Genomic DNA, 22,344 nt, shown 5'->3' on the forward strand with positions numbered 1-22,344 from the left:
GAGCTAATATATTTTAAAATTGAACCTACAGACTGGGAAACATTCCACGAGAAACAAAACTTTCCAGTTCGCAGACCAAAGACCTTGGGAGGCAAAAGTACAGACATATAACATAGAAACTGAACTGAATAACAAGATAAGGGTAGAATAGATGACAGTAATTGTATCTGGAATTACCATTTAAGGCATGTGGAAGCCAGACTGGAGGAAGCGCTGTACCAATCAATCATGTATTAATCAATCATGTATTAATTGTAACTTATGTAATTATGTAATGACTTAATCTGAAATTGTATAGAGGACAACGTCGCCAGCCATTTCGCTGAGCGTTCCTTACGGAATAGCTCCCCTGCTAGCTTGTAATAAAACTGCATTTTCTTTAAGGCTAATAAACTTCGAGTGGTGGTTTGAAGTTAACCCTTACAAATGGGCGTTGCGAGCAGGGTCTCAACTCAAAACCCGAACCAACTTAAAACCGAGTCAGTAGAGAATTACCTTGAGAAATTCTCCTCCCAAGAGGCCCGGCCAGAGATCCAACGAATCTGAAGCAGAGTCCGTGTAGCCGGTAAATCTAGTTGAGGGGCACGTCAGGGCACTGTAAGTAAATACGTGTGTCGGGAGAATAACTAATGTTCCAAGATATCGGGGTATCCCCGGTGAGGGCGGACTAGCTATCCAGCCAGAAACGAGGTTCCGCATAAGTAAAGGCGGAAAAAGGTTCCACGTAAGTAAGGGCTTAAACGTTATATGATGTGGATGTCCCAACGAAAAGTAACCCAGGGAAACTATACATGCTCCACGGGAATTGAATGTTGTGTTTTTAATATAACGTTTGACTGTAGACAGTGGACCTATTCGGCACCAGTCTTTGGGAATTTTGTACTGATCCTCCATAAAAACGAGAATGTAACGTTCAACTTTACCTGGGAGACCGACGGTCCCGGGATGATGTGTAAGCAAGGTTGCGACAATAATTCCCAGAATATAACCAAAATACGGAAATAAGCCTGGAATACTAACAAAATGGAGTATAGCAATAGTACAGAATGGAAACAGGCAACCTTGGGAGACGGGAACTGGGTGATGTGTACAAATAATTCACAGTTTGGCGGGAGGGGTACATGGCTGGCCATGATAAGTGTAAAATAGCCCCGTCCGAACCAGGAACGGATGCCACACATACAAAGGCTGCACGATACATGTCTGAGCACACTGATAGTCCCTTCAATAATAAATTTAACAATAATATACAGTATGTCCGAAAGATGGTACCCAGGTATTGTAAGAACCCAGATCTTGCCCTAAAGATAACAAAAGCTCATAATTGGCAAAACATACGAGATACAGTGTGAGGAGGGTTATGAATGGGACTAGGAGCATTAAACTCAAACTGCAGAACAAAATACAGAAAGCGGGACAATTGACTAAAGATGCCATAACGCTGTCAGATCTGTGGCAGAAACCCTTACAGGCCAATAGCTAGCGGGGATGGCTGTCAGACAAAATGATATGGTAGTGGACAAACAAAACTGGCTGGGATCAGCAACAGGTATTGGCCAATTTAACGCGGGAAGCCAATAAGACTCACTACCTTATAATGGGCCTGATTAAGGAAGGACAACGGGCTGAATTAGAAAGGATAGCATTCTCTGGGAATGCCCCACAATGGGCCAAACTGTTTCAGTTTGACCAACGAAATCTAACACTCAGGCCGGAGATGAAGCATATGCGATGTGATGAAGAGGGATGTAACATGACTATGTTGTTGGCTAATGTTAATAACAGTCAGATATGGTGTGAGTTTGTAACCCTACCACAGCTATTCGGTAAAAACTTATGGAAGCCACGGTTTTACAGAAAATGGATAGACCCGAAGAATAAAACGCACGAAGGGATGGACTGTGTAAAGTGGCCATTCGGGCAAGTATGCCCGCTACATACACCAGTGGTTGAACCATGCAGTATGGAAGGCACAGCAGGGGCTTGTGAATGGCAGCTGCAACCCTTAAATGATACCATAATACATGAAACCGGACAAACTACATATGTGTAACTAGTAACCACACGGTATACTTGAACGCGGATCGATTGGAACCTCCGGTAAATGAGTGTCAGAAGGAAATATGTGTCATCTTCGACGTTAAACCGAACAAGTCCTATCAAATAGGACAATGGAAGAATATTGCGCAACATAGAAGCACCAGAGGTCTATCAGTACTCCCCCAATAGTGGACTAGAGAAAGTTAAAGGCCTTTTTGAAAAAACATATTCAGGTGACCAAGTACCTGGGAGAAGAAAGGGAACGGTTACTCAGACAAAAGGTCGTAATGAGTTACACAAAACAAGAACTTATTCAAGTGACGGCGGTACTAAGTGACCTCATGGTTCACCATTGGTGCGACATTTTTAAGGGTTGGTCACCCAAGGCCTATGCAGTCCTCAAATTAATGTGGCACCCAATCGTGATAATAATGGTAGTGGTGGGGATATGTATTGTGATTCAATTATATTTGATGTGTGAGATCCGAGGGATGTACAACCGCGTGGTTCTAGTCGAATAGCAAACAGCCTTGTTAACTATGTAATGTAAGTGTAATAGGGAGGCGAATTACTTTGTAACGCGTTAGGGAAACAACTAAGACTCCTGAGCTTATGCTCACTATGTACAAAAACAAATATAAGTAGCTTGCAAATAATCCCAGGGAAATGATCAGGGGTAGCATGTAAAGACTCCGTTAAAAGACGGAACTACGAGCAATCCAAAGGAGATGGATTTGATCACCATTCCCGGTAGATGGCTCAGAACATATATGTGGTAGGCTGATTATGTCACCAACAGGAGGGACTGAAGAGGTAAATTACAAATCTTTAAAATAATAAAACATTGTGCCATTTTGAAACTGAGCTAATATATTTTAAAATGGAACCTACAGACTGTGAGAAACAGTCCACGAGAAAACAAAACTTTCCAGTTCACAGACCAAAGACTTTGGGAGGCAAAAGTACAGACAGATAACATAGAAACTGAACTGAATAACAAGATAAGGGTAGAATAGAATGGATGACAGTAATTGTATCCGGAACTACCATTTAAGGCATGTGGAAACCAGACTGGAGGAAGCGCTGTACCAATCAATCATGTATTAATCAATCATGTATTAATTAATCATGTATTTATTGTAACTTACGTAATTACGTAATGACTTAATCTGAAATTGTATAAAGGACAACGTCTCCAGTCATTTAGCTGAGCGTTCCTTATGGAAAGCTCCCTGCTAGCTTGTATTAATTAATAAAACTGCATTTACTTTAAGGCTAACGGACTTCGAGTGGTGGTTTGAAGTTAACCCTCACAGTCTATTTATACAACGTGTTCTCCTGTAATCAGAACAACATTACCAAGGCTGGAGATCACTGGGTATGTTTTTAGGTCTTTTCTGCTCTTCTGATGCCAAATATTTTAGCTTCCTAATTTTAGGTTACTGTCATAGGTGTGTTTTAAATCCTCATAGCCTCATTTCCCTATTGCCATTTATCTTGGTATGTTTTGGTAAAATGCCCAGGATAACAAATAGAAATCTTTACTTTAAAATTTCCTTTGGCTACTAAATATATCTCACACCTCCATAGGAACTTTTGCATACCCTCAAAAAGCACCAGACCTTGTTTCAGACTAAATATAAAATTAATTGTTGATCTACTGTGGTATTGCACTTGGCAAGTCAAGTATTCAGGTCAAGAATATTAGAAAGCATCAGGATAATGGGACCTAGATGAGGGAGGGAGATAGAAGGGGAAAGGGGAGAGGAGAAACAGAGTGACAGGGAGAGGAGAAGGTGATGGAGTCAGTGGATGGGGATGGGGACAAGGAAAGGGAGAGAGGATGAGGTGGAGGAGAGAGAACAACAGAAGACAATAAAGGGGCACATGGCACTGTGACAGGGCCCATTTGGGGGTTTGTAAAATGAGGACACAAAGGGGAAGGATTGGGAGGTGGAAGATAAGAATAGGGGAGGGAAAAGAAAGAGAAGGATAATTCTAAGATCATTTTTCTTCTCTGGTGGCAGGGGATTGCAGGTATTTGGCTCAGAGTGGGCTGATGTTGAGTTGTTTTTGAGTGAGCGGTTGGATGCAGCCAGAGTTGTTCCTGATTTCAGATCCATGAGAGGGGGTTGTGCCATGCTATTTTCATATATGGGGGCTAATTGTGCTCATACCATGGGAACGGTAGCATAGTGGTCACATCACTGGACGAGTAATCCAGAGGCCTGGACTAATGATCCAGAGACATGAGTTCAAATCCCACCACAGCAGCTGGGGAATTTAAATTCAGTTAATTAAATAAATCTGTAATAAAAAGCTAGGATCAGTAATGGTGCCCATGAAACTCCCGGATTGTCGTAAAAACCCATCTGGTTCACTAATGTCCTTTATGGAAGAAAATCTGCCGTCCTTATCCAGTCTGGCCTATATGTGACTCCAGACCCACAATAATTTGGTTGACTCTTAATTGCCCTCTGAAATGGCCCAGCAAGCCACTCAGTTGTACACAACCGCTGCGGAAAACAATGAATAAAACCGGGCGGACTACCCGGCATCGAACTTGGCATTGGCTACAGACACGACAACGGCACATCCAGCCCAGTCGACCCTGCAAGGTCCTTCTCACCAACATTTGGGGACTTGTGCCAAAATTGGAAGAGCTGTCCCGCAGACTAAACAAGCAAAAGCCTGACATAGTCATACTCACAGAATCATTCCGCCAATGTCCCAAACTCCTCCATCACCTTCCCACCGGCAGGACAGACCCACCAGGGATGGCGACACAGTGGTATACAGTCATGAGGGAGTGGCTTTGGGAGTCCTCAACATTAACTCTGGACCTCATGAAATCTCATGACTTCAGGTCAAGCATGGACGAAGAAATCTCCTACTAATTACCACCTACCGTCCTCCCTCAGCTGATGAATCAGTCCTCCTCCATGTTGAACACCACTTGGAAGAAGCACTGAGAGTAGCAAGGGCACAGAATGTACTTTGGGTAGGGGAATTCAATATCCATCATCAAGAGTGGCTCGGTAGCACCACTACTGACTGAACTGGCCGAGTCCTGAAGGACATAACTGCAAGACTGGGCCTGCAGCAGGTGATGAGAGAACCAACATGAGAGAAAAACCTACTTGACCTCATCCTCACCAATCTACTTATCGCCGATGCATCTATCCATGACATCATTGGTAGCAGCGACCATCACACAGTCATTGTGGAGATGAAGTCCCATCTTCACATGGAGGACACCATCCATCGTGTTGTGTGACACTATCATCTTGCTAAATGGATAGATTCAGAACAGATCTAGCAGCTCAAAACTGGGCATCCATGAGGTGCTGTGGGCCTTCAGCAGCAGCAGAATTGTATTCTACCACAATCTGTAACCTCATGGCCCGGCATATCCCTCACTCTACCATTACCATTAAGCCAGGGGACGAACACTTATACAATAAGTGGGTGCAGAAGAGCATGCCAGGAGCAGCACCAGACCTAAATATGAGGTGCCAACCTGGGGAAGCTGCAACACAGGACTACATGCATGCTAAAAGCAGAAGGTGTGGTGGTCGCTGCTACCAATGATGTCATGGATAGATGCATCTGCGATAGGTAGATTGGCTAAGGCTAAGCGATCCCACAACCAACGGATCAGATTAAAGCTCTGTAGTCCTGCCACATCCAGTTGTGAATGATAGTGGACCATTAAACAACTAACAGGAGGAGGAGGCTCCATGAATATCCCCATCCTCAATGATGGCGGAGCCCAGCACGTGAGTGCAAAAGACAAGATTGAAGTGTTTACAACCATCTTCAGCCAGAAGTGGCAAGTGGATGATCCATATCGGCCTCTTCCTGAAGTCCCCACCATCACAGAAGCCAGTCTTCAGCCAATTTGATTCACTCCATGTGATATCAAAAATCGGCTGAGTGCACTGCATACAGCAAAGACTATATGCGTCCTAACAATATCCCGGCTGTTGTGCTAAAGACTTGTGCTCCAGAGCTAGCTGCGCCTCTGGCCAAACTGTTCCAGTATAGCTACAACACTGGCATCTGCCTGACAATGCAGAAAACTGCCCAGGTATGTCCTGTCTACAAAAAGCAGGACAAATCCAATCTGGCCAATTACCGCCACATCAGTGTTATGTCTCAAATAAAGCAATGTGACTGAGTACTGTAGACTTGAGTAAGTGTGAACTTAGTTTTTTTAATCTGACTCCAGAGTGCTGGCACAGCATGGGAGGCCTGCTTATATACAGTGCTGGGATCCCTTGGGACTCCAACAGATGCACCCTCTGGTGGCAGTAGAATGCTGGTTACAAGGTGTTGCATACATAACATCACTCCCACCCCCAAATTCAATAGTTACACTTATTTACAGGGTGAGACGATCTGGGGCTTTCCGCTCCCTGGTCGATCATCTCGGTACAAACACAGGTGCAGGTGAGTTAGTTGGGCCTTCGCTGGACTGCTGCGCAGCTGGCTTTGCTAGGCTGCTGGGGATGATGAGTTCAGCTTCGTGGTTAACCATAATGTCGGTTGCCACTTGTGTGTGTCGAAGTTGGTGGTGTCCTCTTCAGGTTGCTCGTGGCTGTCTGTGAATTGCAGTTTGGTCCAAATGCTTTCTGCAAGTTAGTCCATTTGTAAGTTTGACCTCAAACACCCTACTCCCTTCTTTGGCTACGACACTGCCAGTAAGCCATTTGGGACCATGTCCATAGTTGAGTACAAATACAGGGTCATTGACTTCAATATTGCGTGACAAATTTGCGCGATCATGGTACATGCTTTGTTGATGCCGACTGCCCTCGACACGATCATGGAGATCAGGGTGGACTAGAGAGAGTTTTGAGTGCCCTTTTCAAGAGCAGTTTGGCAGGGGGGGACCCCGGTGAGTGAGTGGGGTCTTGTGCGGTCGCTGAGCAGGACTCGGGACAGGCGGGTTTGCAGGGAGCCTTCCGACGTGCGTTTCAAGCTTTGCTTGATGGTTTGGACTGCCTGTTCTGCCTGGCCGTTGGATGCGGGCTTCAACGGGGCAGATGTGACGTGCTTGATCCCATTGTGGGTCATGAATTCCTTGAATTCAGCGCTGGTGAAGCATGGCCCATTGTCGCTGACAAGGACATCAGGCAGGCCGTACTTGGCAAACATGGCTCGTAGGCTTTCGATGGTGGCAGTGGACATGCTTACAGACATTATTACACATTCAATCCATTTTGAATAAGCATCCACAACAACCAAAAACATTTTGCCTAGAAACGGGCCAGCGAAATCAACGTGGATCCTAGACCACGGTTTGGAGGGCCATGACCACAAACTTAACGGTGCCTCCCTGGGTGAGAGTTGAGAGCAAATGTTGCATTGGCGCACGCAAGACTCCAAATCTGAGTCGATGCTGGGCCACCACACATAGGATCTGGCTATAGCTTTCATCATTACTATGCCTGCATGGGTACTGTGTAGGTCAAAACCACGCGATTACCCCACAAAAGACAGTCCGCCTGTATGACCATTTCGTCTTTGCGCCGCTGCAGCAGCTTGATCTCTTCATGCATCCAAGGATCCTGGCTGGCCCAGGTCCTGATCTGGCAGGCCGTAACAGGTGACTTTTTGTTTTCAAATGCATCCATCACCAAGAGCAAGTGTGCAGGCTGTGCCATTTCCACCTCGGTGGTGGGCAATGGTAGCCAACTGAGAGCATCAGTGCAGTTCTCTGTGCCTGACCCATGGCGAGTTATATCATTATATGCAGACAGCATGAATGCCCATCTTTGGATGCGAGCAGAGGCATTGGTATTAATACCTTTGCTCTCTGAGAATAGCGATATGAGTGGCTTATGATCAGTTTCTAGCCCAAACAGATACTGGTGCATTTTTTTCACCTTGTAAACACATGCCAGAGCTTCTTTTTCAATCATGCTGTAAGCCCTTTCTGCCTTGGACAAACTCCTGGATGCATAAATGACCGGTTGCAATGTTCCCCATTCGTTTGATTGTTGTAACACACACCCGACCTCATAGGAAGACGCATTGCAAGCTAGCACTAAACGTTTACATGGGTCATACAGAACCAGCAGTTTGTTGGAACATAACAGATTTCTGGCTTTCTCAAAAGCAGTCTCTTGTGATTTCCCCCATACCCAGTCATCTTCCTTGCGTAGCAACAGATGTAGACATTCTAGCAAGGTGCTTAACCTGGGTAAGAAATTACCGAAATAGTTAAGGAGTCTCGGGAACGACCGCAGCTCCGTCACGTTCTGTGGTCTCGGCGCATTCTTAAAGGCCTCCGTCTTGGTGTCAATGGGTCTGATGCCGTCTGCTGTGATTCTTCTCCCTAAGAACTCAACCTCTGGAGCCAGGAAAACACACTTCGAGCATTTCAACCTGAGCCCCACACGATCTAGCCAACTTAAAACCTCTTCCTGGTTCTGCAAGTGTTCGATGGTGTCCCGACCTGTGATCAATATGTCGTCCTGGAAAACCACGGTGCACGGAACCGACTTTAGCAGACTTTCCATGTTCCTTTGAAAAATAGCCGTGGCTGATCGAATCCCAAACGGACATTTATTGTAGATGAACAGACCTTTGTGCGTGTTGATGCAGGTGAGGCCTTTCGAAGATTCCGCCAGCTCTTGCGTCATGTAGGCTGAGGTCAGGTCCAACTTAGTGAACATCTTCCCTCCTGCCAGCGCCACAAATAGGTTGTCTGCCTTGGGTAGTGGGTACTGGTCCTGCAGCGAAAAACGATTAATCGTTACTTTATAGTCCCCACAAATTCTGACCGTGTCATCGCCCTTGAGAACCGGAATAATCGGACTGGTCCACTCATTGAACTCAACCGGTGCGATGATGCCCTCTCGTTGCAGCCTGTCCAGCTCGATCTCCACTTTCTCTCACATCATGTATGGCACCGCACATGGGTCGTGTACCGGGAACCAAGTGGATCTGCACCTTCACCCCAGAGAAATTTCCAATCCCTAGCTCAAACAACGACGGGACCTTGCTCAAAACCTGGGCACATGAGACGTCGTCGACGGACGAAAGCGCTCGGATGTCGTCCCAGTTCCAGCGGATTTTTCCCAGCCAGCTTCTGCCAAACAGGGTGGGGCCATCTCCTGGTACAATCCATAGTGGTAGTTTGTGCACCGTTCCATCATAGGAGACTTTTACTGCTGCACTGTCAATTACAGGGATCAGCTCTTTAGTATAAGTTCTCAGCTTGGTATGAATAGGGCTCAGCTTGGGCCTTTGTACCTTGTTGCACCACAGCCTCTTGAAGGCCTTTTTGCTCAAGAGAGACTGACTCGCACCCGTGTCCAATTCCATGGATACTGGAATTCCGTTCAGTTCAACTTTTAACATGATCGGTGGACATTTAGTGGTGAAGGTGTGTATCCCATACACTTCTGCCTCCTCGGTTTGAGTCTCTAGTTCAGTTTGATCCGCCATGGATCGGTCTTCCTCTGCAGCGTGGTGGTTTGCAGGGTTTACAGCTTGTCTGCACATTTACTGGAGGTATCCTATTGTTTCACAGCCTTTGCATGCATAGTGTTTGAAGCGGCATTGATGGGCTCAATGATCACCTCTGCAGCATCAACAAGATGTTAATCGCCTCCCATTCACACTTGATGGTGGACTCTGAGTCATCTGAGGTCGTGCAGCTGCAGGCGTTTACGTTCTGCCCTATGCAGTCCTGCCTGAAAACGACGTTACTTTGTGTACAGTACTTGCCGAAGCATCTTTATGCTGCAAAATTTGTTTGGTATTATCGCTGGTGGACATAAATGCCTGGGCTTTCGTGAGGGCTTTGCTCAGGTTCGGTGTTTCAACAGTCAATAGTTTGCGAAGGATAACATCATGGCCAATGCCAAGCACAAAAATGTCTCTTAGCATTTGCTCCAGGAATCCAACAAATTCGCAATGTCCTGCAAGGGGCCTTAGTTTGGCGATGTAGCTCACCACTTCCTGGCCTTCAGACCATTGACATGTATAAAATCGATACCTTGCCATCAGAACGCTCTCCTTCAGAATTAGGTGCTCCCGGATCAGCATACACAGTTCTTCATATGACTTAGTTGTTGGTTTCACCGGAACAAGAAGATTCTTCATGAGACCATAGGTTTCGCCCCGCAGACGATGAGGAGGATCGCCCTTCGTTTGGCAGCATTCGCATTCCCTTACAGCTCATTGGTCACAAAGTATTGGTCAAGTCGCTCCACGAAGGCTTCCCAATCGTCACCTTCTGAGAATTTCTCCTGGATACCAACAGTTCTCTGCATTTTTGCGTGATGGTTCGTGATCTATTACTCCTCGCCAGTTTTTATGTCTCAAATAAAGCAATGTGACTGAGTACTCTAGGCTTGAGTAAGTGTGACCTTAGTCTCTTTATTCTGACTCCAATGTGCTGGCACAGCATAGGAGGCCTGCTTATAGTGCTCCCAAGGGATGCTGGGATCCCTTGGGACTCCAACAGACGCATCCCTTGGTGGCAGTAGAATGCTGGTTTCAAGGTGTTGCATACATAACAATCAGTCTACTCTCAATCATCAGCAAAGTGATGGAAGTAGGCATCAACAGTACTGTTAAGCGGCACTTACTCACCAATAACCTGCTCACCGATGCCCAGTTTTTGTTCTGCCAGGACCACTCGGCTTCAGTCCTCATTACAGCCGTGGTCCAATCATGGACAAAAGAGCTGAATTCCAGAGGTGAGGTGAGGGTGACTGCCCTTGACATCAAGGCAGCATTTGAATGAGTGTGGCATCAAGGAACCCTAGTAAAACTGAAGTCAATGGGAATCGGGGGAAAACTCTCCATTGGCTGGTGTCATACCTAACGCAAAGGAAGATGGTTGTGGTGGGGTTTTAAGTCAATCATCACAACCCCAGGACATTGCTGCAGGAGTTCCCCAGGGCAGTGTCCTCAGCCCAACCATCTTCAGCTGCTTCATCAATAACGTTTCGTCCATCATAAGGTCAGAAGTGGGGATGTTCGCTGATGACTGCACAGTGTTCAGTGCCATTCGCAACCCCTCAGATAATGAAGCAATCCATGCCCGCATGCAGCAAGACTTGGATGACATTCAGGCTTGGGCTGATAAGTGGCAAGTACCATTTGCACCACACAAGTGCCAGGCAATGACTATCTACAAAAAGTGAGAGTTTAACCACTGCCCCTTGGCAATCAATAGCATTACCATTGTCGAATCCCCACCATCAACATCCTGGGGGATGACCATTGACCAGAAACTTAACTGGACCAGCCACATAAATACTGTGGCAACAAGAGCAGGGCAGAAGCTGGGTATTCTGTGGCGAGTGTCTCACCTCTCGACTCCCCAAAGCCTTTCCACCATCTACAAAGCACAAGTCAGGAGTATGATGGAATACTCTCCCCTTGCCTGGCCGAATGCTGCTTCAACAGCACTCAAGAAGCTTGTCACAATCCAGCCTGCTTGATTGGCACCTTATCCACCACCTTAAACATTCACTCCCTCTATCATTGATATTCCGTGGCTGCAGTGTGTACCATCTACAAGATGCACTATAGCAACTCACCAAGGCTTCTTTGGCAACACCTCACAAACCCGCGACCTCTACCATCTAGAAGGACAAGGGCAGCAGACATATGGGAACACCACCACCTCCACATTCCCCTCCAAGTCACACACCATCCTGACTTAGAAGTATATCACCATTCTTTCATCATCGCTGGGTCAAAAAACTGGAACTCCCTCCCTAACGGCACTGTGGGAGTACCTTCACCACACGGACTGCAGTGGTTTAAGAAGATTGCTCACCACCATCATCTCAAGGGCAATTAGGGATCGTCAATAAATGCTGGTTTCGCCAGCGACGTCCATATCCCATGAACAACTTTTTTTAAAATTGGGGTTCAATATCTGCTGAGTTGCGGAAAGCTGTTCATGAGGGGACACATTAATGACTGCATGGTGTGGAGAGAGGCTTCTGCTCAGTGTTAGACTAATCTTTTTTCAAAGTAGGGTTGCGAATCCGAGCTCTATTTTGGAAGAGAGGGTTGGGGCTTACAGGAATCAGTGCTCAGGAGGGGGATGGTGGAAATTATCCCTGCTAAGTGGGTGCAGCAAGTGAAGGAGTTGGATGTTTGGCTCACTCATTATGGCAGTGGAGCATTCCATGTTGTATGATGAGAGTTGGATCTCTACATTAGAAAGTGGATGCGATTTACATTTGTGTTGGTGTGGTCACTTTTAGATTGTTTTCCCATTTGCCACTACCACTTGCTTTTCATTGTTATGGATCAGGAGGGCTGCTAACCTACTTTGGATGGCATTGCTTTTTCCTTCGACCATTCCCACTTCCCTTTCCTTCAGGCTTCCATTCTTATTTGGTGTCAATGTGAGTAAAAGCTTCCAAAGCTTCCTTTTCCTTCAGACTCCGTTTATTATTTGGTGCCATTGTGAGTAAAAGCTTTTCCTAGTGCAATTATACTATTTCAACAATTGTTACATCTTCTCATTCATTTCAGTTTCCTGGCAGACATACTTTGAACTGCCAAAATAAGCTTCCCAGAGCTTTGATTCAGTGATTTGCATTGATAACTTTCCTATTTTAAAACTTGACAGCTTTTCCTTATACATAACATGGGCGCATGGGAACATAATCTATTTTCCTGAGGCAGCAAATTATCAATTTGATTGGTTAGTAAGGATCTCCACATAACGATAGATGTTGCTCATTCTCCTTCATTAGTTACATAATATTACACTCACAGAATCTTTCTCTAGTTTTCATCCGAACTCCCCTCATGCCCTCTCTGTGCTCAGCTTGTCATGAAACCCAGCTCCTGCTCCCTCAACCCTATTCCCACCAAACTGCTGACCACCTGACTTCCCTTCCTGGCTCTCATGTTAGCTGATATTGTTAATGGTTACCTCTCCTCTGGTTCTGTCCCCCTCCCCTTTCAAATCTGCCATCATCACCCCTCTCCTCAAAATGTTTCCTCTGCCCACTTGGGGCTTGCTTGCCGTGTAGGAGTTCCGAGTAGAACGCTTGCTTTGGGAGTCTTGTGTCAGGCTTGCGAACAATGTGGCCCGCCCAGCGGAGCTGGTCGAGTGTGGTCAGTGCTTCGATGCTGGGGATGTTGGCCTGATCAAGGATGCTAACGTTGGTGCATCTACCTTCCGAGGGGATTTGCAGGATCTTGCGGAGACATCGTTGGTGGTATTTCTCCAGCGATTTGAGGTGTCTACTGTATATGGTCCCGTCTTTGAGCCATACAGGAGGGCGGATGTTACTACAGCCCTGTAGACCATGAGCTTGGTGGCAGAGTTGAGGGCCTGATCTTCGAACACTCTTTTCCTCAAGCGGCCAAAGGCTGCGTTGGCGCACTGGAGGCAGTGTTGAACCTCGTCGTCGATGTCTGCCCTTGCTGATAATAGGCTCCCGAGGTATGGAAAGTGGTCCATGTTGTCCAGGGCCGCGCCGTGGATGACTGGGGGACAGTGCTGTGTGACGGGGTCAGGTTGGTGGAAGACCTTTGTATTGCGGATGTTTAATGTAAAAGTGCAACATCCCCACCGACACCTGGGAGTCTCTGGCCAAAGATCGCCTTAGGTGGAGGAGGTGCATCCGGGAGAGCGCTGAGCACCTCGAGTCTCATCGCCGAGAGCATGCAGAAAACAGGCGCAGGCAGCGGAAGGAGTATGCGGCAAACCAGTCCCACCCATCCTTTCCTTCAATGACTGTCTGTCCCACCTGTGACAAAGACTGTAGTTCCCGTATTGGACTGTTCAGTCACCTAAGAACTCACTTTCAGAGTGGAAGCAAGTCTTCCTCAGTTTCGAGAGACTGCCTATGATGATGGTGCTCAAAAAATCCACCCTTGAACCCTCTGTCAAAACTATTATCCCATCTCCAACCTCCCTTTCCTCTCCAAAGTCCTCAAACAGGTTGTTGCCATCCCAAATCCGTGTCTACCTTTCCCGGAACTCCATGTTTGAATCCCTGCAATTTGGTTTCCGCCCTTGCCACAGGACAAAAACAGCCCTAAAAGTCACAAATTTTACATCCTATATGACTGTGACCATAGTAAACTATCCATTCTTATCCTTCTTGACTTGTCTGCAGTCATTTGACCCCACTATCCTACTCCAACGCCTCTCCTCTGTCGTCCAGCAATGCTCACTTGACAACCGATCTGCCATTTCACATTCGCTGCTCCACTTACCGGCTTGTGGTACTGGCCAGCTGATCAAGCATTGACAAGTAGGAAGGAGCATCCAGCAGCCTTATTTAAAGGGATAATCATCAACAACTTGCAGCTGACAGTTTCTCAGTTTGACTTGCTCTGTACAAGTTTCTGCAACTCTTGCAGCTTTCTAAACTTGTTTCAAGTTCCTGAGGTGACAGGGAGTGTTGGTGCAAGTGGAAAATGCCTTTATTCTCATTTAAAGGTTTCTACTCACACCACATGCTCACAGTCATGGGGGCTCAATTTGCAATCCCCTCGTGCTTGAGTATCTTCGGGAGATGGAACGGAATCAGCGAAGAAGAGGAGAAGACGTATGCCGAGGGAAGAGAAAGAGGGCCAGGATGGCTATCAACAAGAGGCCTTACCCAACTAGGTTCTTCTGAGGGCACTTCTCTTATCTGTTACTTAATCGAGGAGCAGTGTAGTAGGAGGTTCTGCTTTACCAAGGCGGTGGTCGCAGAACTCTGCCACTTCCTACAACCAGACCTGCAGCCTCAGAGCACGATGCCCATGGCTCTCCCAGTAGCCCTCAACATCACTGTGATCCTCAATTCCTTCGCCAGCGGATACTTCTAGTCTGCAACAGAAGACATAACTAATATCTCTTGATATGCCATCCATCGCTGCATCCGGAAGTCACAGAGACTCGCTACACCAGAAGGGACTACTTTGTCTTTTCTCTGAACAGAGAGAAGTGGGAGGAGCACCCATGTGGCTTTGCCAGGATAGCAGGCTTCCCCATGGTACAGGGCAGCATCGACTGCACTCACACGGCTTTGCGGGCACCGTATACCAATCCTGAGATGTTCTGTCACGGCAAAGGCTACCACTCACTTAACGTGCAGTTGTTGTGCGACCACGCCCTTCATCCTGTGCCAATCCAGCTGCCAGCAATCTTCCAGCCACTACATCAAACTCGAGGGTGGCTGCTCGGAAATAAGGGCTATTCGCTCTGCACCTGACTGATGACTCCCCTCCGCAACCCCACCACTTGTGCCCAGCACTCGTATAATGAAAGCCACGCTGCCACCAGAAACATCATTGAGCAGACTATTGGGCGGCTGAAGCAACAGTTCTGCTGCCTCGTGAGGAGGCGTCCAGTACTCTCTGGATCGGGTGTCCCATTTTGTACTGGTCTGCTGCATGCATCACAATTGGCCATCATGAGGGCACAGCCCTTGCCTGCAGGGATTGCAGGACCACTTCAGGAAGAGGAGGATGATGGAGAGGAGGAGGAAGAGGAGCAAGAGGAAGAGAAAGTGGAGGAGGACGAGGAGGGAGAAGGCAGGCAGCAAATCCCCCTTCCAGACAGGCTGTCCATGAGTGCCTCATCAGACTCAGATTCCAATGAATGAAACCCCAGATCTCCATTGCTCACCACATCCCCATCACACCATCCCTCTGTCACGGAGCATCACATCATCCTCCTGGGCACAAAGCTGAAATGAGAGCTACCACAAAACACACATTCCAAATAAGATTTATAAATTATCAGTACTCAATTAACATTACAATATGAACTAATCACCCTTGTGCCTTCCCTCAGTGTCTGTCTTTCATATTTGTTTGCCTATTCTAATGTTCCGACACAGTGACTGCAGCATGGCTAGTGGAAGACTGTTGAGTTTCATTATGGGAGACTTCAGCTTGCCTTGCAGGATGACCTCGAGCAGCTCTGGACCTAGAAGGCCCAGCTGTAAACTGCCCCACCTTAGCAGGAGTGGCAGCAGACTGGGCTGACTGGCAGCGGCAAGGGCAATGACAGAGTGGTGCGAGTAGGAATGCTGTCATCCTGAGAGAGGGCAGCAGGTTCCTGCTCTGCTGACCCACTGCCACTCCCCCAGGGCAACACCTCAGCATCCCTCGCAATCTGTTGCAGGGCAGATGCTGACCTGCTGCGACATCGTGCAAGCCCCTTTCGACACTCGTAAACCCAGCAATGATGGCCGCAGTTTGAACTTGGGTGGCAGGAAGTTGAGACTGCATGAGAGCAGACTGATCGTGCATGGCAGCAGTCTGAGCTTCCACTGCAGCACTGAGACTCATGGTCGCTTCCGCCCGTGCTGCAATGGAAGCTGCAACACACTCATCACACACAGCAATGTCTCGGGTTGGGTTGGCAAGATCTCTCTTGTAATTGTTCATCATTTCCAGTCTGGAAATCCTGGGCTCCAAGCTCTGCGCAAAGCTCCATCCAATATTGGAGCCGAATTCCTCCATGCTCCTTGGCTTTGCCAGGAGGCTCTCTGGCAGGCTTCCCATCACACCTAGTATTTCGGTGTGCATCCCATCACCCTTCTTCTGAAGGCCGCCCCATCGAGATCATCATCTGAGTCGTGTGCAGCAGAATTCGTGCATGACCTCGCCCTCCGGGGAGCTGGCCCTCAAGCTACTCTTTCCCCCTGGCCCTGCTGCAGCCCATTCATGCCCAGTGCCTCACCATGTGTAGATCCCACATCTATAATACCCTCTACCTTCCGTACAGAGAGTTTCTGAGCTGGTGTCTGTAAGTGTCAGATGCAGTGACGGTGCGTCTTTTTCTTCTCCATTCTCCTCCATTACTTTGGGGACAGGCTGGTCTGCAGGCAGTTCTTGGTCATCTGAAAGCAGAAAGGCACAAGGGTCGGCTTGTAATGAGCGGAGGGGGGTGGAAAGCAAGATACTTATGCATACAGCATCAGCGGCTTGTGAGAGGAGATTGGGAGATGGGGGGAAAGTGGGATGTAAGAAGGATTAGGAATAATCACACCATCATTGTCAGCAAGGGTTTCAACTTTGCCCGTTGCCACGGCCTCGGTTACTTCCCCTCTAATGGTGCCGAACATGGACCCCTCCTGTTGGCTCAAGGTCTGTAAAGCGGCTTGGCTGCCTCCTATCTGCTGCTACTCCTGATGGTTGAAAGCCACCTTGGCCTGCAAGAGAAAGGGAAGTCTGTCAGTGAGTGTAGTGCAATGTATTTGGGTGATGTGCCTGCCATAGTTGAATAGCTGTCAGTGTGTGCAAAGGAGGAGATGTGGGTGTAAGTGTTGCAGCAGTGATAAGATTGTGAGGGTGAAGTGATGCCATGATTGGGAGGAGTGAGCTGTGATACGTTGAGATTGTTGGTAGGTGTGTGATGGAGGTGTGGTGCATTGAGCAGTGTGTGAGAGTTGTGATGCAGATGGTAGGATGTGGCATTTGCTTAAGCCTTCACTCAACTTGACCTGCCGTGTGATCCTTGGAATCGCACTGTTGGCCGTCACGCAGCTAGTTATCTCTTGCCAGAGCCGTCTCCAAGTGGCCTTGGATGGCTTCCTGCCATTGTGCAGGAACAGGACACCCTGCCTACTCTCCACTGCCATGACCAAGGCCGCGAGAGCAGTGTCGGAAAACCTTCTGACTCTTTCTCTGTGTTGTAGCTGTGCCATGGCTACAGTCTGCAACGACAATGAGGTGCTGCTGCATCAAAGCACCTCCCTTTTAAGTAGTGCAGAGAGCCTAGGCCAAACATTATTGGCTGATAGACTGTACCCGATATTGCACACCCCGTTTACCACCACCCCTCGCGCCCCCCCCACCCCGCCCGCCCACCCCCATTGAGCACTAAGCCAATCAGAAGCCTGTATAGCACTGAGATCTGCAGTGCAATCATTATTATGAGCCGGCAGCACAAATTTTGTGGCTGTTAATGCTGTTTTCTGGAAAAAAGGCAAGCGCCTCGCTTTCAGCGTGGCACATGGCAGCTGCTATTTTGGTAAGGGTCATAGTACTGCAGTTGACAGCGCTGGTGTCTAAAATGTGAATTAGCAAATTGTGATGTCAATCAGCGGCAATACCTAACTTGACTCCACAACTCCTAACTCGGACATTTTCGCTCATCATTACACTGGCTCCTAACTACGCACAGAAAAGCGTGCATGAAGCAGCCCTGCAGGAATGCTGTCAGGGCTTCTTAAAGGGGCACACAGATCTTTCAGATAAGTTTGGACTTTTAAAAATATTTTATTGAAGTAGAGGCTTGGAGCAATAGATGTTAAAACTTTTTAAAGTGGACAGGGAATACTGCTGGACGCTTGCAAGGCTTAGGATGGTAAAGAAAGGCCTCTGAGAAGACAGAAAATGCTGGAAATACTCAGCAGGTCAGGCAACATCCGCGGAGAGAAAAACAGAGTTAACATGTCAGGTCGAGATTCTGCCTCACCTGCTGAGTACTTCCAGTATTTTCTGCATTTATTTCAGACTTCCAGCATCCACTTGCAGAGGGACGAGGAAGACAAGGAAGAGGAAAAAGCAGAAGTGGAGGAAGCGGAAGGATGCATCCCAGATAGCCCCTTTCTGACCGGGATATCTGGGATGAAATCATCCGCCTGCGGTATCAGAGACCACAATCCCAATTCCCCTTTCAACATTTGTCCCACACCTTACCTTCCCTCTGTTACTAACCATCACAGCGTCCTCTTGGCCTCAATGCTGAAATAAAAGCCACCACAAAGCAAAATTTCCATTCCAATCTTATACATATCCATTAAATATGACATCAAGAAGTCAACTAATCACCCTTATGTATATTTCCTTAGTGACTATCTTGTGTGTGTCTTGTGTGTGCCTTTGCCTAGCCTACTGATGTTATACATTGCTATCCCAGTGGCTGCAGCATGGCTGATGGAAGGCTGCTGACTTTCAGTGGGGGACACTGCAAATGGCCTTGCTGGACGACCGAGGAGCTGGTGGCTGGGAGTGTGAAATTGAGTGACGGTGTTTCTTCTTCTTCACACTCTTCTCCCTCTTCTTAGTCACCCACTGGCTGGGCAGGCTGCATTTCGTGGGTGTCTGAAATGAAGAAGGCATAAGGGTGGAGTTGTGGTGAGGCGAAGGCGGGAAAGCAAGGGCTGCATGCATACACCATGCACAGCTTGTACATCAGAAGATATTGGGTGTTGATGGGTAAGTGGGATGTGAGAAGGAGGATAACATATGATGATGCCAGCATCTTGTATCCATTCAGTCCACTGCTGGGAAAGGGCTCAGCCATGCCCTTGCCAAAAATGGCCAGCACCATCTCCTCCAATGGCATGAGGTGAAGCTAGGAATGTGAGGTGTGCCTTGTGTTTGGTACAGATTGTTGGTATGTGAGTGATGGGGTCCAGGGAGAGGAGGGGGGGGGGGGCGCGGTGGTTGTTGTGCAATGAGCAGTGCATGAGGCTAGTGGTGCAGTTGGTAGGAGATGGCTTTTGAAGATGCATTCACTGACTTTGGTCACTGGACTGAGTTCACAAAACTTCTTTGGGCACTGGAGGCAGGTGATGGGGGTGACACTGCGGGCAGTGACGGCCTCGGTGGTCTGGTCCCACATCATTCTTTCTGGAGGGCCTCCTGACCCCCTGTGGGTAGAGGATCTCTCTTTCAGTGTTGACTCTCTGCACAGAGCTGGAGTGCTACATACGAGAACCTGGGTGTCCCTTCCCTGGCTTACTGAGCCATGTGTGTTAGTGCTGAAGCACTTTCACTATTTTTTTACGTGCGGAAGGCAATTCAGCTTTTGAAGACTGCCATTTCGATATTATTTTAATTATTTTTTTCAGAAGGCAGTTGAGCTCGAAGGGCTAAAAACTGCCTATTTTTAAATGATTACTTTTTTCATTTTAGAAAGCAGTTCCCCTTTAAGGGATCGACACTGCCCTCTAAAATAACAGGCTAGCTTTAAGAGAACTCTATGGCCACCTGCTGAGACTACTGCCCGAAACAGCGCGTTACTGCAAAACTGTAGGTTTTGCGCAGCGCGAATGTAAATCAGCAGGCAGCACCAAAATATCGGTGCCACTTGTGCTCTTTTTGCAGGCAGCTGTTAACTTCGGTACGCAGTGGCACAGGCAGGTTTCTGGCCTACTCAATTTCCTAGGCCTGCGTTTCCAGCCAAGATAAGAGAATGAGGCCACCACTTAGTCAGCTAATGTAGAGCTAGAATGATGAGATAATTTCTGACTATAAGATAAGAACAGGAGATGAGTACGTGTAGCCTAAGGTAGCCTATCTCTGTAGCCTCCTCTAGCCCCACAATCCCCCGCCCCCCAAGATCTCTGCGCTCCTCCAAATCTGGCCTTAAGCATTCTTGATTTTAAACCGCTCCACCATTGGCGAGCGTGTCTTCAGCTCCCTACACCTAAGTGCTGGAATTCCCTCCCTAAACCTGCTTGCCTTTCATTCCACATTTACGATGCTTTTTGACCAAGATTTTTGGTCACCTGTCCTAATATTTCCTTATGTGGCTCAGTATTAAATTTTGTTGGATAATGCTCCTGTGAAGCACCTTGGGACATTTTACTACATTAAAAGGCATTATATAAATGCAAATTGTTGTTTACTCTGTTTTTACCGTATAATTAGGTACATGACCAAGCAAATATGCTGCAATGTGCTATGTAACGTTACAGACAATGTCCTCAAAAGGAATATAATGTTCACGATATCTATGCTAAACTATTATTTTATTGTTAATCTTTATATATTTTTCTTCTTATAGTCTGGCCTATTTATTGAACATTCCAAACTGACAATGAGTCGAGCTGTCCAATTGATTTAAAAAGCTCTGAAACATTTGAGTTGATAGCCTATGGTTTTAGAGATAACCCAAGAAAGCTTACTTGAGATAGCGTGGGACGAAAGCAATCAAAAAATCTCAAGGGAGCTGATTACAAAGGGGAGGAAGTTATGCTTCAGTTGTACAGAGCCTTGGTTAGACCCCATCTGGAGTTCAATTTTGGGCATGACATCTCGGAAAGGATATATTGGCCTTGATGGGGGAGCAGTGCAGATCCACCAGAATGATTCCGGGGCTTCTAAGGTTAAATTATGAGCACAGGTTGCATAAACTTGATTTGTATTTCCTTGAGTATAGAAGATTAAGGAGTGATTTAATCGAGGTGTTTAAAATGCTAAAAAGATTCAATAGGGTAGATACAGAGAATCTATTTCCTTCTGATGGGGGAATCAAGGTCGAGGGGACATAATCTTAAAATTAGAGCTAAGTCATTTAGTCGGGCAATCAGGATGCGCTTTTTCACACAAAGGGTAGTAGACATCTGGAATTCTCTGCCCCTAAAACTTGTGGGTACTTGGACAATTGGAGCTTTCAAGACCAAGATCGATAGATTTTTGTTATATTAGGGTATCAAGTAATATGGAGCTAAGATGGGTAAATGGAGTCAAGTTACAGATCAGCCATCTGAATGGAGGGGCTGAATGGCCTCTCCGATGTTCCTAAATTAAAAGAACCTCTGTCAAGCTAAAGCAAGACAAAATACTCCACTTCATTTTGGCAACATCACATCCTGATCAGGAAAGGAGAATAACTGAGGCAGTGCATGAATTCAGGAGGGAATGATGCCAGTTGACATAAAGCCAAAGATGTGATCTTACGATATGGGCTCAATTTCACTGCTTGGTTTTGTAGGCAAATGTATTAGAATAAACTTTGAAAGCTGTGAAGAGAATACTGGATAACAATTCTTAGCAACTGTATGTAGTCTAATTATTGAATAAAAATGCAGTTACATGTATGCATCGGAATAATGCAGCCGCTTAATTTCTGAATTGGGATCCCCGAGTGGCTCAATACAACCCCATATGTGGCACTGAGCCAGATCAAGGTGGTCCCAAGTTTATGATACTGGTCTATGATGAAAAAGCTAATCTCAGCTAGATGATTGATACTTCAGCATTTTTGGACTAGAATGGAGAAAGAAGGCAAGCTGTGCTTGTCACTATCCATTGACCCCTGCTGGACAGTCCATGTGGATATGGGTGAGGATGAGATTGGGCTCAGTTAGGACTATTCAGACGGCTGATTTGTATCTCGACTTCATTTACCCATCATAGCTCCATATCACTTGCTTACACATGAAGATAGGCTATTTGGCTGGGTACCTAAGAGCAGCTGACACCTGTGGGTTCATGCCACCTGTGAACTCCCATATTTAAGGAAAAATAAAGAAATTTCTTATGAGGGACAAGAAATGCTGAATGTTATCTAAAAGATTAATTTATATTCAATGTAAATATGATGGGTTGGTTTATACAGGAGAG

General features: G+C 46.8%; 1 protein-coding gene across 1 annotated transcript in view; it reads right to left on the reverse strand.

Moving 5' to 3' along the window:
• parp9 (poly(ADP-ribose) polymerase family member 9) overlaps nt 1–22,344 on the reverse strand; it is a 123,593-nt gene that overhangs the window by 41,790 nt on the left and 59,459 nt on the right. The gene's annotated exons all lie outside the window — the stretch shown is intronic.

Source organism: Pristiophorus japonicus, chromosome 3 (assembly GCF_044704955.1).
Source record: "Pristiophorus japonicus isolate sPriJap1 chromosome 3, sPriJap1.hap1, whole genome shotgun sequence".
NCBI lineage: Eukaryota > Metazoa > Chordata > Chondrichthyes > Pristiophoridae > Pristiophorus > Pristiophorus japonicus.